Source organism: Varanus komodoensis, unplaced genomic scaffold (genome assembly GCF_004798865.1).
Source record: "Varanus komodoensis strain SLA01 unplaced genomic scaffold, ASM479886v1 scaffold3, whole genome shotgun sequence".
In the NCBI taxonomy this organism is placed as follows: domain Eukaryota; kingdom Metazoa; phylum Chordata; class Lepidosauria; order Squamata; family Varanidae; genus Varanus; species Varanus komodoensis.
Genome location: NW_025335761.1, coordinates 45,280,431 through 45,294,761, shown reverse-complemented (window position 1 = coordinate 45,294,761; position 14,331 = coordinate 45,280,431). Strand labels below are relative to the sequence as shown.

The 14,331-nt window shown below is 42.5% G+C and overlaps 1 protein-coding gene across 3 annotated transcripts in view; it reads left to right on the top strand.

Moving 5' to 3' along the window:
• The first annotated feature begins 10,138 nt into the window (after positions 1–10,138).
• The window catches only part of TC2N (tandem C2 domains, nuclear), a 47,572-nt gene continuing 43,379 nt past the window's right edge, over positions 10,139–14,331 (top strand). Inside the window, exon 1 of one of the 3 annotated variants that reach the window (XM_044435959.1) lies at positions 10,139–10,274. The gene's annotated coding sequence lies outside the window, so the exon portion shown is untranslated. Of the gene's footprint in view, positions 10,275–10,484; positions 10,575–14,331 lie in introns of those variants that run through there. The other 2 variants (XM_044435958.1, XM_044435961.1) reach the window with 2 other exon arrangements.

Sequence of the window (14,331 nt, the reverse complement as noted above, 5' to 3'; positions counted from 1 at the left end):
GAGTGCTCCAATTATCCTCCTTTCTTATTACTGCTATATATCCCATGGTTAAAAGGCTAAAAGTCACTAAAAACAGACTTGTAAAGTTATTTTCATCTCTATAATAACGAATGTTTGATATTCAAATTTCCAGGCATGTTTAATTAACTCTCACTGCAGTGTAAGTAGTTAATTTGTAACTAGTGTAGTGACTGAGTGGTGAATCAGGAAGTCAGCCACTGAAATTTCACCTTAGTTATCAACTCACCTAAGAGTGGTCTTAGGCACGGATTGTGCAATATAGAAATAATAATGGAGATAAAACTGAGCTACCATACAGAGGTGTAGCAAGAATTATGGCAATTATATATGTGATGTATTTTGCTCCCGTTTAAGTGCAGTTCTCAAACTTTCTAAACTTAAGTGAGGCCCACATGTCTCAAAATAGCAGCAGATAAAATTTGGCATTATCAGCTCACAATTACTGAGACGCTATCTGAAAAGCACTAAATTCTTTGCCACAATTATTTCCTTGTATTGGAGAAGTTCATCATTCAGTTTTTCTTAAATACTGACATTGGCTGTGGAGGTATTCAGCCTTCCCAAATTAAAATTACAGATCACAATTAAACAAAGGGTATTTCTTATAATTATATTGGGTAAATCTGTGATATCAGGCTACACCTGATCCTTCAAGCGTATTTGTGAGTAATTCTGAAGAATCCAGGCCTTTAAAGAATAACTGCAGTTGGGTGCAGTGCCATTTACAGCCATTCCTCACACTAACTTTCAAGAGATAAAGCATGACCTGTACAAGGTAATGCAGTTGCATGTGGAAAAGAACACCACCCTATCACAGAGTAATATGCAGATATTTTAATATTGTTACATGGGTAAAGATTCTGTGCTTTTGATTTGATGTGAATTAGATGGTCAAACTCATATCACTCTTCTCAACAGTTCTAGGACCTAATATTAATAGATTGAACTTAAAGCCAAGTTGTGGATTTTTCTATAAATGTTGATGGGATCTGATAAATTCTTTGGGATTAGTCTTAATGGAAATGAATGGGAGCTGCCTTGGTTTATGCAAGAGCTTCATGACTCTTTTGTTTTGCGCTTTGAGATACTGAATATCTGAAGAAGAGGTTGCTTAGAAGATCTATCAAGATTAAATCACTATTATTTCATTGCATTTATATCTGGCTTTTCCCCCTCTTGTGAAGAACCCAAGAAGGCTTATATAGCTCCATTTTATCCTTACAGCAACCCTACGAAGTAGATTAGGCTGAAAGTGAGTGACTGCTCCAAAGTTACCCAGTGAGCTTCATGGCCAAGAGGGGACTATACCCTGGATATCTCAGGTATCCAGTCCAAAACTCTTGGGACCATAATTTTTGATGGAATGCTTCTCACAACTTGAACCTACCCAGATCCTATGATCAACACAGAAACAGAGCGAGTCAGAAGGGGCCTCCTGGGCCATCTGACCCCGGCTCCAGCTGGCTCCACTCATGACATGCCTACCACCTGCATGTCCAGCCTATCCTTGAACACCCTCACCAATGGGGCTTCAACCACCTCCCGTGGAAGCCTATTCCATACCCTTGAGATCCTGTCAGGATGTACTTCCTGGCATCGAAATTGAACCTTGGTTCCCTGGGCTTTGCTCCATTGGAGTGCATCCTGCCCTTCCCTGCAGGGGAAAACAGGTCTCTACGCACCTCTGTGTGGCCACCCCCTCATGTACCTATTATGTCGCCAACAGATCCCCCTGGAGTCTCCTCAAGGCTGAAAAGGCCCAGCTTCCTCAGTCTCATTTCATACAGCTTCCCCTGTAATCTAGCCACCGTCCTTGTGGCCTACGCTGAACCAGAGACTGAGTGCATCCTTTGAGGGAGTTCAGAAGGTGGCAACACAGGAGAGGGTCTTCTCACTGGTGGCCTCCTGCTTAAAGAATGCTGTCCCTGCTGAGATCCACCTAGAACAATAATGTTATCTTTCAGCACCTGATTAGGACTGTCCTCTACTCTTAGGCATTTGATGGCATACGATGGGGCATTTTTGTCAACTGTCTCCATCAGGTCCAGTATCTTACTAAAAATTTCTAGCAGTTTAAATGCACAATCTGGTCACACAAACCCCACCATGTCTTACAAACATACAATGCAAGGTGTGAGGAGTGGCAGCGGCAATTTCCACTGTGTTTTGTACCTTGCGCTTTATCTAGATAACTGTTTTTGGCCATCTAGGCATAGCACCTGGAACAGGGAGGGAAGGATGCTGAAGTACAGATTAGAGTCTGGTCTGGTCATTTATGCCACCTGAAACTCCTCCCTCCCCTGCGCCTTCCTTCTCCAAGACTCAATTGTGACCTGGGGCAGAGGGAACAGTTGGTGGGGGTCTTTCCATTGTAGCTGCAAGGGGTGGGGCATGGGCTTGGACTTTGAAAAATCCTATAGGTTGTGCTCTAGATGGGTTGGGTTTGTATGAATCATCTAGAGAGATTTTGGATGGCACAGAAATGAAATAAATACCTAAAAATTTTTATTTCCACATACTAAGATAATTTCTATTTTAAATCTTAACAAATACAGTTCCTAAAATATAACATCCTAAAATATATTCACAAAATTCTACTATTTTAGTTAGGTATACAATGGATTACCACCATCTGTTGGGAGCAATCTGCAAAGTTTAAACAAAGGATATGCTGAGGAAAACTTACAACCGGTACTCAGAGGTACACCACCATTTTTCCACATTCAGTTATAACTGGTAGACCCATCCTCCTTATCAGACAGGCAAAACTCCTTGGATTACTGAAGCTCCATATTTTTTACCTACAGTTCCCATCAGTCCTGGCCAGCACAGCCAAAGCGAGTGCTAATGGGAGTAGTAGGGCAAAATACCTCAAGGTTGCAGGAGTGAGGGGGGATGACATGTTGCTATATAGGCCAATAGCCTTAAAATATACCTTGCGGGGAGCTTCGTGATAGAACAGGGATAGCCAGTCTCTATAATACAGGATAGTTTTATCCTGTATTATAGAGTGTTTTAAGGAAGGAGCTTGGAACCTACATCTTTTGGTACACAGGAGTGCCAGAGCAGTTCTTCCTTAACAGTCCAGGGTTGCTTTTAGAGAAGAAAAAGCCTCTGCTACCAGAGCCATGAAGCATGCCAGCAAGGAGCCAAAAGATGTGTGGAAAGAGAGATGAAAGAGTATAAGGTGTTCACCCATATTAATGAAGAGGAGGATGGAGGGTCCCACAGAACCCAGGAAGTGCAAACCTCTCCTCTTCACTATTGCTGCTTTGTTGCTTGGCTGGTGGACAGCCAATAAGCAAGCAGGCAGGTAGTGGCTCCCACTGTTCCTCTTTCAGACCACCACTCTTGTCTGGGCCAGAGTGAGGCCATTGGTGGGTGTTCCATACCCACTCTTGACTCCAGCCTGACATGGGTTTATCAAGATCACCTGGATGGTCAGAAGGTACCTGCAGAACATCAGTTGGCAACACGAAGAATTCAGCAAAATCCAGACGTAGAGAAACCCAATTACAAATATTACTGCAACAGAATAGCTGGTTTTGCTCTGTTTCTGGTTCAGTTTGTTTTCTTCACCTTAAATGAGCATATGAGGCTGAGGCTCCATAAAGACTTTACAGGTCACTTGGAATAATATTGCTATACTTTGGTATACACATGCATTCATAGTCAGTCTTAATCAAGGAAGTTATGGTAGATGCCGGATACATGCTCTTCAGAAATGTGAGTTCATGACCTGGATTCTTCCTTAAAATGATGCTATGGAAAGCATCTCTAATAACCAAAAGTATTCTACAGCCATGTATTTCTATGGACACTTTCCAGTTCAAAATTCTTCCTTTTCCTGAAACAGGATTTTGTGTAATCTCTGTTCCTGAGCAATGAAGTTGCATCATGTATATTGTATAATATACCAAAAAAAAAAAAAAACATCATGTATAAGAGAATCACAGCTAAACTGCAGTCTTCACTAGAACAAAAAAAAGTCACTGGAAGGTATTTCAACTTTCAGAACTAAGATGGGTCTCAAGTAATAGCATTTGTCTGCTTTGACCCAAGGATGGCCCAACAAAATGGCACACAAGACCAATTTGGTGATATGTGAAATCAGGGAAACATTTAAAGGATGAATAACCCAGAATTATCACTATTTCATTTATATTCCAACATTTTTCTTCTTATGAGGGACCCAAGGCAGCTTACACATCTCCTTCATTCCATTTTTGTCCACACAGCAACAACCCTGTGAAGGAGGTTAGGCTGCAAGTTTGTGACTGGCCCAAAGTCACCCAGTTTCCCAGGTTCCCCGTCCAGCACACAAACCACCACACAACACTGGCTCTAAATCAAACTAAGTAAAACATCCTGCCTACCTCCACATATGGAGGCTACCAAAGATGATGCAACATGGCAAGCAATTGAACAGTAGTAAACTGCTTGTGCTGTACTGGTTTAATCAGACCCACTGGAGAAAACAACGATAGGAAATGTTGAAGACAAGTGAAGAAGGGAAAGACCAAATCTGAGTTGGACTGATTCCCAAAAGAAAGCCAGAGCTTTGAGTATATAAAGGCTAAGGAGAGAACATTTTGGAGGGTACTCATTCTTAGGGTTATCACAAGTCAGAGATGAGTTGCAAGCACTAATTCCAGACATATTCCAGTCATTCCAGATAACTGTTGATGCTCTTGTGGAGTCTTGCATATGATCCATCTTAGCAACAGGGTAAAACTTACATACACCATGGCCTTCATATGGCCACTGCCACAACACAGCCATTTTTAGTATCTGCATGAGGACATTGTTTGAATTCAGATCGCTGCCCTTTTGCCTTGGTTAAATCCACAGAGTATAAAATCGGCATCTAATTCACTGGTGAAGTATGTGTGAAGTGATAGATAAAAGCACAGTCTTCTGTTTTAACAATTATAGATAGTTTGGTGTCATTAGCAAACTTGGCCACCTCACTCCTAATTCCAGATCATTTCTAAACCAGTTGAAAAGCACAGGCCCCTATAGGGTTCCAGTGTATACATTCTGATCCATAAAATCATCTCTCCTCTTATTCCAAGACTGCTACGTTTGCTTAGGAGGCTTTGATGAGGGACTTCACTAGAGCCTGTTGGAACTCCAACTAATAATCATGCCCCACATCACCCTTGTGTACAGGTCTATCAACAAACTCAAAGACATCTAATTGGTCAGTGAGACAGGGATTACTTTTACAAGAGCCACACTGAAGTTTTTTTTCCCTTCAGAGGTCTGGAACATGATAAGGAAATGCCATGTATGTAACTTATTCTAACAATACTCTGTGTACTCTCCGAGTGGCTATACCATACTTGTGTAAGCCTGACGCCAAAGGTGTTACCATGTGGAAAGACTGCTTTAGTAGTCCTGCTTGGTCACATATTGCAGAGGGAAGAAGCCATCACTTGTACTATTTTTTAAAGGCCCTGCATCAAGTAAATTCAATTTTGATTGATTGGGTGATTCTATATAGGCGAAAATGAGAAATTGGGAAATGACCGTGGATTGTTAGAAACGCAAAGAGGCAGCTGATGGAGAAGGTCTGCTACTTGGTGCTATAGAAAGACTAGGAGAAAGTTGAGGAGAAAGTAGATAGTTGAGGTCATAATTTAAGCAGTGTTTTCTCTGTGGGACAACCATAGAAGGTAAAGGTCAGGGGATTGTCCTAAGATCTTGCCAGATTACACAAACAGGTATTATAACCCAGATAAACTGTCCAAGCAGCCAGCAATGCAGCAGGAGGAGCTTTGGGGACCAAACGACAGTTGGATCAGGCTTGGAATGTATTTGGCTGAAGTGGAGATTAAGGGAATTCACCCTGAGGTAAAAGATGCCATTAGGAAAGCAAGCCTAAGGCTCAATGATTGCCTAAGTCTCCATGATTGCATCTGTGGACTCTGTGTTACTTTATATTTCTAGATCCATTGTTCCGGGACAACAGTCTGACCTCAAAGAATTGCACTGGTTGGAAAACAACACCCTGATAGGGGTGTTTTGGTGAGTGGGTGGGAGGGCGGGGGGGGGGACCAAAGAGGCAAGGATATCTCATAACTTGAAACTTCCCCATCCTCCTTCCCTCACACTCTGAGATGGGGAAAAAAACTGCTCAGCAAAATATGCAGAGAGGGAATAAAAGGAGGCAAAGCTTGCTTCTGCCTTGCCTCCCACTCTGCATAGGAGGCCAAAAGCCTCCCACTTTGGGACTTATGGGCAACAGAATACATTTGTGCCCTTAGAGGCCTGTATAAGCAACAATGACTCTTGAGCCCTTAAGAAATGTCAGCAAGCACGCTTTGGAAACCCCTGCACATTAAGTACAACATCTCTCTAACCAATTACGTGTCCCTCTGAGGATTACAGTCACCCAGTGGAAGTTAGGAGAAGAACAAATGTTAAGATTGCCTCTGCACTTCCCTTGTCCTCCTAAACTTTTAAGTGACTGTTTTGTCTGTCTAAATGTTTCTCCACTACTCACTGCCAGGATCCTTCAGAGGACTATGGAGCCTTACTTTACCTCTTCCTGCCCCCTGGAATGCTACACCAAACTCACTCAGAAGATGGTCTTCAGAGCCCAGCCAACACAAACAAACAAACAAACAAACAAACAAACAAACAAACCACACTGGCTACAAAGGCAGAGGGAGGGAACCAGTGTGGTCCAGCTTCACCCTATCTGATGGTGCCCTAGACAATGACAGGAAGCCATAGGATTAAGTGTTGGTGCCCATCTCATGTGTAAACCTGTAAAAGAAAGCTGCCAGGAGCTTTTAAAATATTCTAAGAGAACTGGTGACAGCAGGAAAAGGTCAAAGGGAACTCTATAATATCAGAGAGTCCCTTAGGCCCTTAAATATAAACAATTGCTAAAAATAAGAAAAAAAAGGTGGAATTGTGCAATGAAGCAGCTCTTCCATAGGTGGTAGAACTGTCAGAGATAAAATCTCCCATGCATCATTTCTGCTATGGTCCTACTTGTTTGCCACGTAACTGTTAAAAAGGAAGAGTCTGCCATTAAAAAGTTACAACCCACATTCATTAACTGCATAAACATGGGTGACTACACAAAGATTCAGGCAAAGTATTCAGAGCCATCTGTCTTCAGACTCTGTAACTTGATTATAGAAGACCTCTGTTTCAGAAAAGGATTTGCTCTTGTCATACACATACATGCCCTTCTGTGCAATAAATTCAGTTGTCTGTAAGCATAAATCCACCATCCCTGCTGTTGACAGCACCCTTGACTCTAGTAATAATTACTTCTAAATAGCCAGAAGCACAAACATCTCAAATATAGGTTGATGAAATAACCTATAATAAGGAAATAAGGAAGGGATACTTTACAACTATTTCTGTACAGGAGCTTTCCTGTTTTTGCAGTACTATTTCCTTCATGTTTGTACCTTAATCTGGTACAATCTGGTAATTTGCTGTGCCTTTGTCAAGGAGTTTGTATGTCCATTATCACATAATTGAACCTGGGGGTTGAAAGTCAGAGGTAAGCAGAAAAATCTGATAAGGTCTTAAGAAAATGAGAGGAAATCCATTTTGGGTTTCAGGAGAATGAGGTAACACATTCAACAAATCTGGAGATCTGCTTTTGGATATTTTAAAGATTTCCCTGAAAAAATTGATATTTTAAGAACTTTTCTTGTGATTATTTGCTTCTATTTCAGAAGAACTATAACAATGCAACAAAGACAAGAAAAAACCCCTTTATAAAAATGCAAATAAAGTTATTTGTACCAATGACATTTTATTTCATTGTGTTTTCAGTGGTATGAAATTCAGAGTATGGTTTCCTTTAGGAGGCCACTTGAGACAGATTAGTGCTTTATAATGTTTGCAGTTATTTACAAATCTGGAAGTACAAACGCCTTGGTTCATGAACAAATCGGGTCACAAACAAAAATTTCTGAAAAATTTTGACTTGGGTCGCAAACACCGCTTTGGGTGGCGACCAAGATCGCAGCCATATCCTCCCCCCCACCTGAGTGGGGAGATGGCCTCGATCACAGTTCCGTTTGTGCAGGGAAGGCGTGCCTGATCAGAGGCGCGCTCCTGCAGGAAAGACAGGCGGAATCTCAACCATCTCCCCTGCGGCTCTGCTTTGCTGCTCCCGTCTTTCCTGCAGCAGTGCGCCTCTGATCACAAACGGAACTGCGATTGTGGCCATCTCCCCACCCCCAGCGCACCGTTTGCACCCATCTCTCCCTCCCCCAGTGTGCCCACGATCACGCCTGTCTCTCCCCCCCATCCCCCAGCGCGCCGGGATGACGGGCGCCTGCAGGGATGACAGGCGTGATCTCGGTCATGCTGGGGGAGGGGGTGGGAAGATGGCCACGCTCATGCTTGGGGTGGGGTAGATGGCCGCGAACTTTGTTGTTGTCACTTTGCTTCACATTTTTCTGATTTAAAGAATGGTTACAGAACAGATTAACCTTATTTACATTGAACCTTATGGGGAAATTTAACTTGGCTCATGACCAATTTGGATCACAACCAGAGTCCTGGAACGGATTAATTTCGTGAGCCAAGGCACCACTGTACAGCTTAAATACTCCAATATACATCCTTAATCCACTGCTCCTGCATCAGTTTTCTAGGGGTCACAGCAGGCATTACTTTAAATCTGTGCCTTGCCACTTTTTTGTTCCCTTTTTACCTAGAATAGCTTCAGAAGTCCCATTCCAGCTCTTAAAAAACATTCTCCCCTCCCTACCAACATACTTTAGAGCCCTAATCCAAATCAGGCTCCTTATCTCATCTATAGTAAAAATAGAAAAAAGATGGAAAGTGGGAAAAGGACACATATTTGAAATAATATTGTTTTGGTGCTCAGATATGTCAAATCTTTAGAAAGGTGCTTCTACAAAAGGGCAAATTCTGCCCTCAGTTTGCCCCAGGCTGCAGCCTGCATACCTGCAAAGCACGTATATATGTGTAAACACCTTCCCCCATTCCTTTTGGCAGGGGTGAGAAAAAATCCCCATGAGTCATCTTTTCTGGCCATCTCGCCGTCTTACCTCCCATGCAGAGAACTCACCACCATGAGCAATCTTTTGTCAAGCCAACTTACTTGTGCCCTTAGGAGGCACAATAAGCTGGAAATTCATATTATGGGATAACTGGTGAGTGGTGTAATTGTTAGAGCATTGGAGTGGAACTTAGGAGATCTGGGTTTTTGTCCCCACACAGCCATGACACTCATGGCATTGGGCCAGTTGCCGACTCTCAGCCTGACCTACCCTACGGATTGTTGTGAGGGTAAATTTGAGAGGAGGGTTAAATAGGGTGCCTTGGGTTTCTTGCAGGGGAAAAAAGGGTAATATGTAAATGTAATGCATGTATGTTCCTGAGAAACAATCATGTGCACACCTGGGGGGGATTAGAGTTACCTTCCAAACAACTTATATCAGATATTGATACCATCGGATACCATCGACCAGGGTACGCTTCTGGGGTGCCTGTCAGTAGTGAGTGGGCAACACTGGCTGGCTAGCTGGCTCCAAAGGGTGGTACTAGGGGAATATTACTCGGGCCGGGGATTCTCCTGTATAGAGTACCTCAGGGGTTGTTTTGTCCCCCAGGCTATTCAACATCCACATGAAACCGCTGAGTGGGGTCACCCGGAGTTTCGGCTGACCCACAGCTCAGTCTCTACATCCTCAGCAGGCGTGACTGCGGACGTGCTACACTGATGTCTGACCGCAACAGTGGCCTGGATGAGGGCTAACAGTCCAAAGCTCAATGCGTGTTCTACCTGTTCAGGAAGCGGTCACACTAAAGAAGCGGGCTCACAGCTTGGTCGCGCTTCGCTTCTTGTTGCAGCTGGGATCAAAAGCCCCCAGTGCGGCAGGACGCAAGCCGGGAAAGGCGGGAAGCGTCGGCGACGGAGGGCCCCCAGTTACCTCACTGCAGCCACTTCGTTCTTCTCCGGCGGCGGCGGCGCGTGCGTCGCTTCGCTTCGCTTCCCTTCCCTCTCGCCCTGCAGGGCGGCGCTGGAGTGGGCGTCGCTCCGCGTGCGAAGGGGCCGGATTTCTCCCAGGGCGCGGGGAGCGAAAGTTGGTGGCGCCGCAGCGCGCCATGGGGAGGAGCCCAGGTGCCTCTGACGGCGGCCGCAGGTGCTCTCAGTCGCTGCTCGGTCAGCTGCAGCGGGACCGGCCTGGAGGAAAAAGACGTGGAAGATGAAGGGGCCCCACCGACGAGGGCGCGTGGTTGAGGTAAAGTCCCTGTGCGACTGTACCAAATGCTCTGATGGGGTGGGCTGACCGGGGTTAGGGGAATGAATAGCGGCTGGAGGCGAATTGTGCCGAGGTGGAGTTGCTGCCCTAAAAAGGAATCCGGCGCGTCCAAGTCTTTGTGTGAGACGCGAAAGTTCAACAGGTGCAGAATTTTTCCAACGGGGATCTGCTGTTTTGAAGGACGCCGCACCTGCTTGAGTTTTACCTGTCCAGAAGACGCTGTTAAAGGGCACTGTGAGCGAAGAAAAGATCTATTAAGTGGGGAAAGCGCCTCTGCTAGTAAGGGCATCGTTTTCCATATGGGAACTTCATTGGAATAGCTTAAAAGTCAGTTGGTTGAAGTTTGCTTTCCTTCTGAAAGTTTAGTAGTTTCCCTCCATTGATCCCTGTCATCCCTTCCTACTTCAGTTTAGTCACTCCCTTTTTATTTTTTTATTTTTTTGAATTATCACATTTTTTTTTAGTGTTATCAGTATCAGTTAAAATAATTATTTATAGTTTAGGAACTATATGTAAAGGGTACATGCAAGGGTACAGAATGTAATAATTCTTTAAAGGTTGTTCAGAGTAATTGTATTTCTATTCTGCCTCTCGCTGTGTAAACTTCTAACCAATATATAGAATATTTGCAAAATTCATTTACCTTTGGTGAAGAATCCATTTGTATTGATTTGTTCTACTGTCCTTATTTCCTTAAATGCTAGGCCTTCAGTGTAGAGAATATTAACCCAGAGAAGACCATAATGGAATGGTAGAACTGAAGGTCCGAGGTTAAATCCTCACCATTTCTAGGCAAGACAAGTAAAGCTCTGTCTGAAACCCTGGATAGGTGCTGCCAATCAGAGTCAACAATATTGGCCTAAATGGCAGCTTCCTATGTTCATTTGTAAAGTCTACTGAAATCAGTGGGGGAATTTAGTAAAGTCTTAGTGAGTCTTCATGACTAACTTCTACTGATTTTAATCAGATACTGTACAAGACCTAGGGTGACAAGGCTTGTTCGGAGTGGTATACTGAGGACACAATCCCATGTAACCTTAGTGTGCAGTCCTGTGGGGATGTGCATAACCCCCTGAATTTGCAGGATCATGGGCATCCTATGGAGAGTAGGAGAAGCATGAAGACAAAGGTGGCCACAGTGCTTACCTTTCCCTGTAAAACACTTGGATGGCTGATCACCACCACTGAAATGGAGAGCTTTGGAGCAGGAGCTGAGATGCTGCCAGGATGCACTGTATCTTGGTGGTGCCAGTCTCCTCCCCTCTCCTCCAAAAGCCTTTCTTCTAAGTCATTCTTATGACCTCGGAGAAACAGCTGGTGTGGTTCTTTCTGTGGTGGTTGTGGCTGGCGCTGTTGGAAATCTGGGACAGATCCCAAAGTCGGAGTGATTTTCCAAACTCATTGCTGGGAATCCAAAAGATCCCATCTTGATACTGTCTAATGGTCATAGGATTGTATTGTAAAATAGGAAAAAAAGTCCTACAACTCCCAGCAGGGTTGATTTGTTATTTTTTAGTTTTGGTCTAAACATGCATAGAGTTGTCCCCTAAAGCTTTAATTGCAGATTAGCTCATCCCTTTAATTAATGGTAACTGTGAAATACAAGAAAATTTTGATGGTTTATTACATTTCAATACCATCCAAGGCCCGTCTGTATAGCATACCATGTGACCCTGTATGCTATACAGATGATCCTGATCTCTTCTTTGATGTTTGTATCTGAAGCTATTATCTTTCAGAGTGAAATGAATATGATGTGGCTTTTCTAATACAAATCAGATATTATTGAAGTTGGCAGTATTTAGATGAAACTGGGACCCTCCTAACCTTTGAATTTTCCACATTGCTCAGAATTTAAAAGTTAAACAAGCTTAGTATTTCTTAGAAGGTGCCTTTTCTTTCTAATAATGAGTGGGAATGTAAGTTGTCATACACTTCCTTCAAGGTCTTTAAAGGTCTTAATTGATGGTTTACAGTGTGTAAACTTACATCCTTTAATGCAAATCCAGATAAACCAATGAATAAAAATCATTAATTTAGAGGTGTCCTGTAAGGGCAGGTTGTATTTCTTTGCAGCTGAATGCTCCAAGCAAGATTCGGAGTGATGCAGACAAGGGCAGATCCAGTGTTTATAGTTCTTTTCAAGAAATGTAGCATAGGTAGCTGTTGAAGCTTTGTAAAGATTTCAGAGACTGTTATGAGCTGAATTATGAGACCATTTTGAATCCATGAGACCTTGGACTTATCCCATTTTCTCTGATAAGTACAACCTGTTATCTCTAATGTGTTTTCGTTTGGTGGTGTGACCAGGTTTGTATTTTTCTATTTTAAAATTAAACAGATATAGTTATTTGTGATGTTCAAGCCACGTTATATATGGCTGGAGGAACAAGACCTTAGTTGACCTATTGAAGAAGACCTGCGCTAACTACCAATGTTTCCCTGCCTGGTACATTGGTGGCAGTTGTTACTCACCATAGGTGGACAGCTTTTGCGAACCTGATTAGGTCCTTCCTTTTATATTGTATTGTAGCATCTCTTTCATTAGACTAGGAATGGGCAACATGTAACCCTCCAGATGTTTTAGCCTACAACTTCCCTCAGTCTTAGCCAGCATAGGCAATATTTATTTATTTATTTATTTATTTATTTAATTTTTCTGCTGCCCAATAGTGGAAGCTCTCTGGGCAGTTAACAAAAGTTGAATGTTGAAATTGTAATTATTTTATTTATATCCCACCTTTTGTCCTTTATGGTGATTAAATCATAAAGTAAAACATGTGAATTTCACTGATAGGAAAACCAGTGAAAGCAACAGGATTGTATGTAGGAGTTGTAACTGCCATGGGCTTACCATCTGGGCTTTGGCTCAGAACAGTGGTTAATATTGCTGCTGTTCAAATGGTTCCATGTGAATGTTTTAGAATTAATAAAACAGGAATAACTTGCGTTTATGTACATATATATCCATGTCACTGCTGTATAGTAAGAACTCTTAAAGTAAATACATTAGTTCAGTCAACTAAACACACACATGCACACACTGCTTTTGGCATCTTCTTGAGTACAGAGGTCTGCTTTGTTCAAATTAAAGGAGAATGTTGTCCAACTGAGATATTTCTTCTCTCCTCATTTGTAGCAGGAGACAACAATCCTGTGCGTGTTTGCTTAAAAGCAAAGGCCACTGTATTCAATGGACCTCATTTTTAGGCAGCTGTGCATAAGATTGTAGCTTTAGTTTGCAAAGAAAACACAGTTTGCATAAATATATTTTACATTTTTGTCTGCCAGTCTAAGTTTCTTTCAAAATTCCATGTATGAGGAGTTGCAATAGCAGAACATTCTGTTCCAGTGCCAGATTATATTCCTATACACGCACTTTGAGCACCTGGCCGGCTGGGTGTGTTCAAGTGTGTCTAGCCATTTGACGTAACTCACTAAAATCAGGCAAGTTCAGTTCAAACTAGTCTTGTAATGTCTGAGCACCTTCTTAATGCAGCTTAAAAGTGAAATCCAGGCTGCTTTATCATATCAGTTAGAATGTATATGAGTTAGATTCTTCTGTTGCTGAGGCTTTTGTGTGATGGGGGAGCAGAATGAATGATGAAAAACCAGTTATGCTATTCAAAAGAATGTAAAGGTAAATAGAAATGATAGTTAAAAGTTAAACACATGTGGTATCTTGATTAAGAGCATGGATCTGGGACTCAGGAGATCTGGGTTCTAGTCCCCACCCCAGCTGGATGACTTTGGACCAGTCACAGACTTTCAGCCTGTCCTACTTCACACGGTTGTTGTTGTGTGGATGAGATTGAGAGCAGGAGAATTATGTAACCTGCTTTGAGTTTGTTATAAGAAAAAAGCAGGATAGAAATCTAATGAATAGATGTATGAATGTAAAGTTGATACAAAATCTTTAATTTAAACCTAAGAGTATGGATGGGACATAACCTACAGCAATGTAATTTTATCAGTATGGGAAATAACTGACTCTGAATAGCTTGTTGAAAAAAACAAAGCAAAACAAAACATAGTC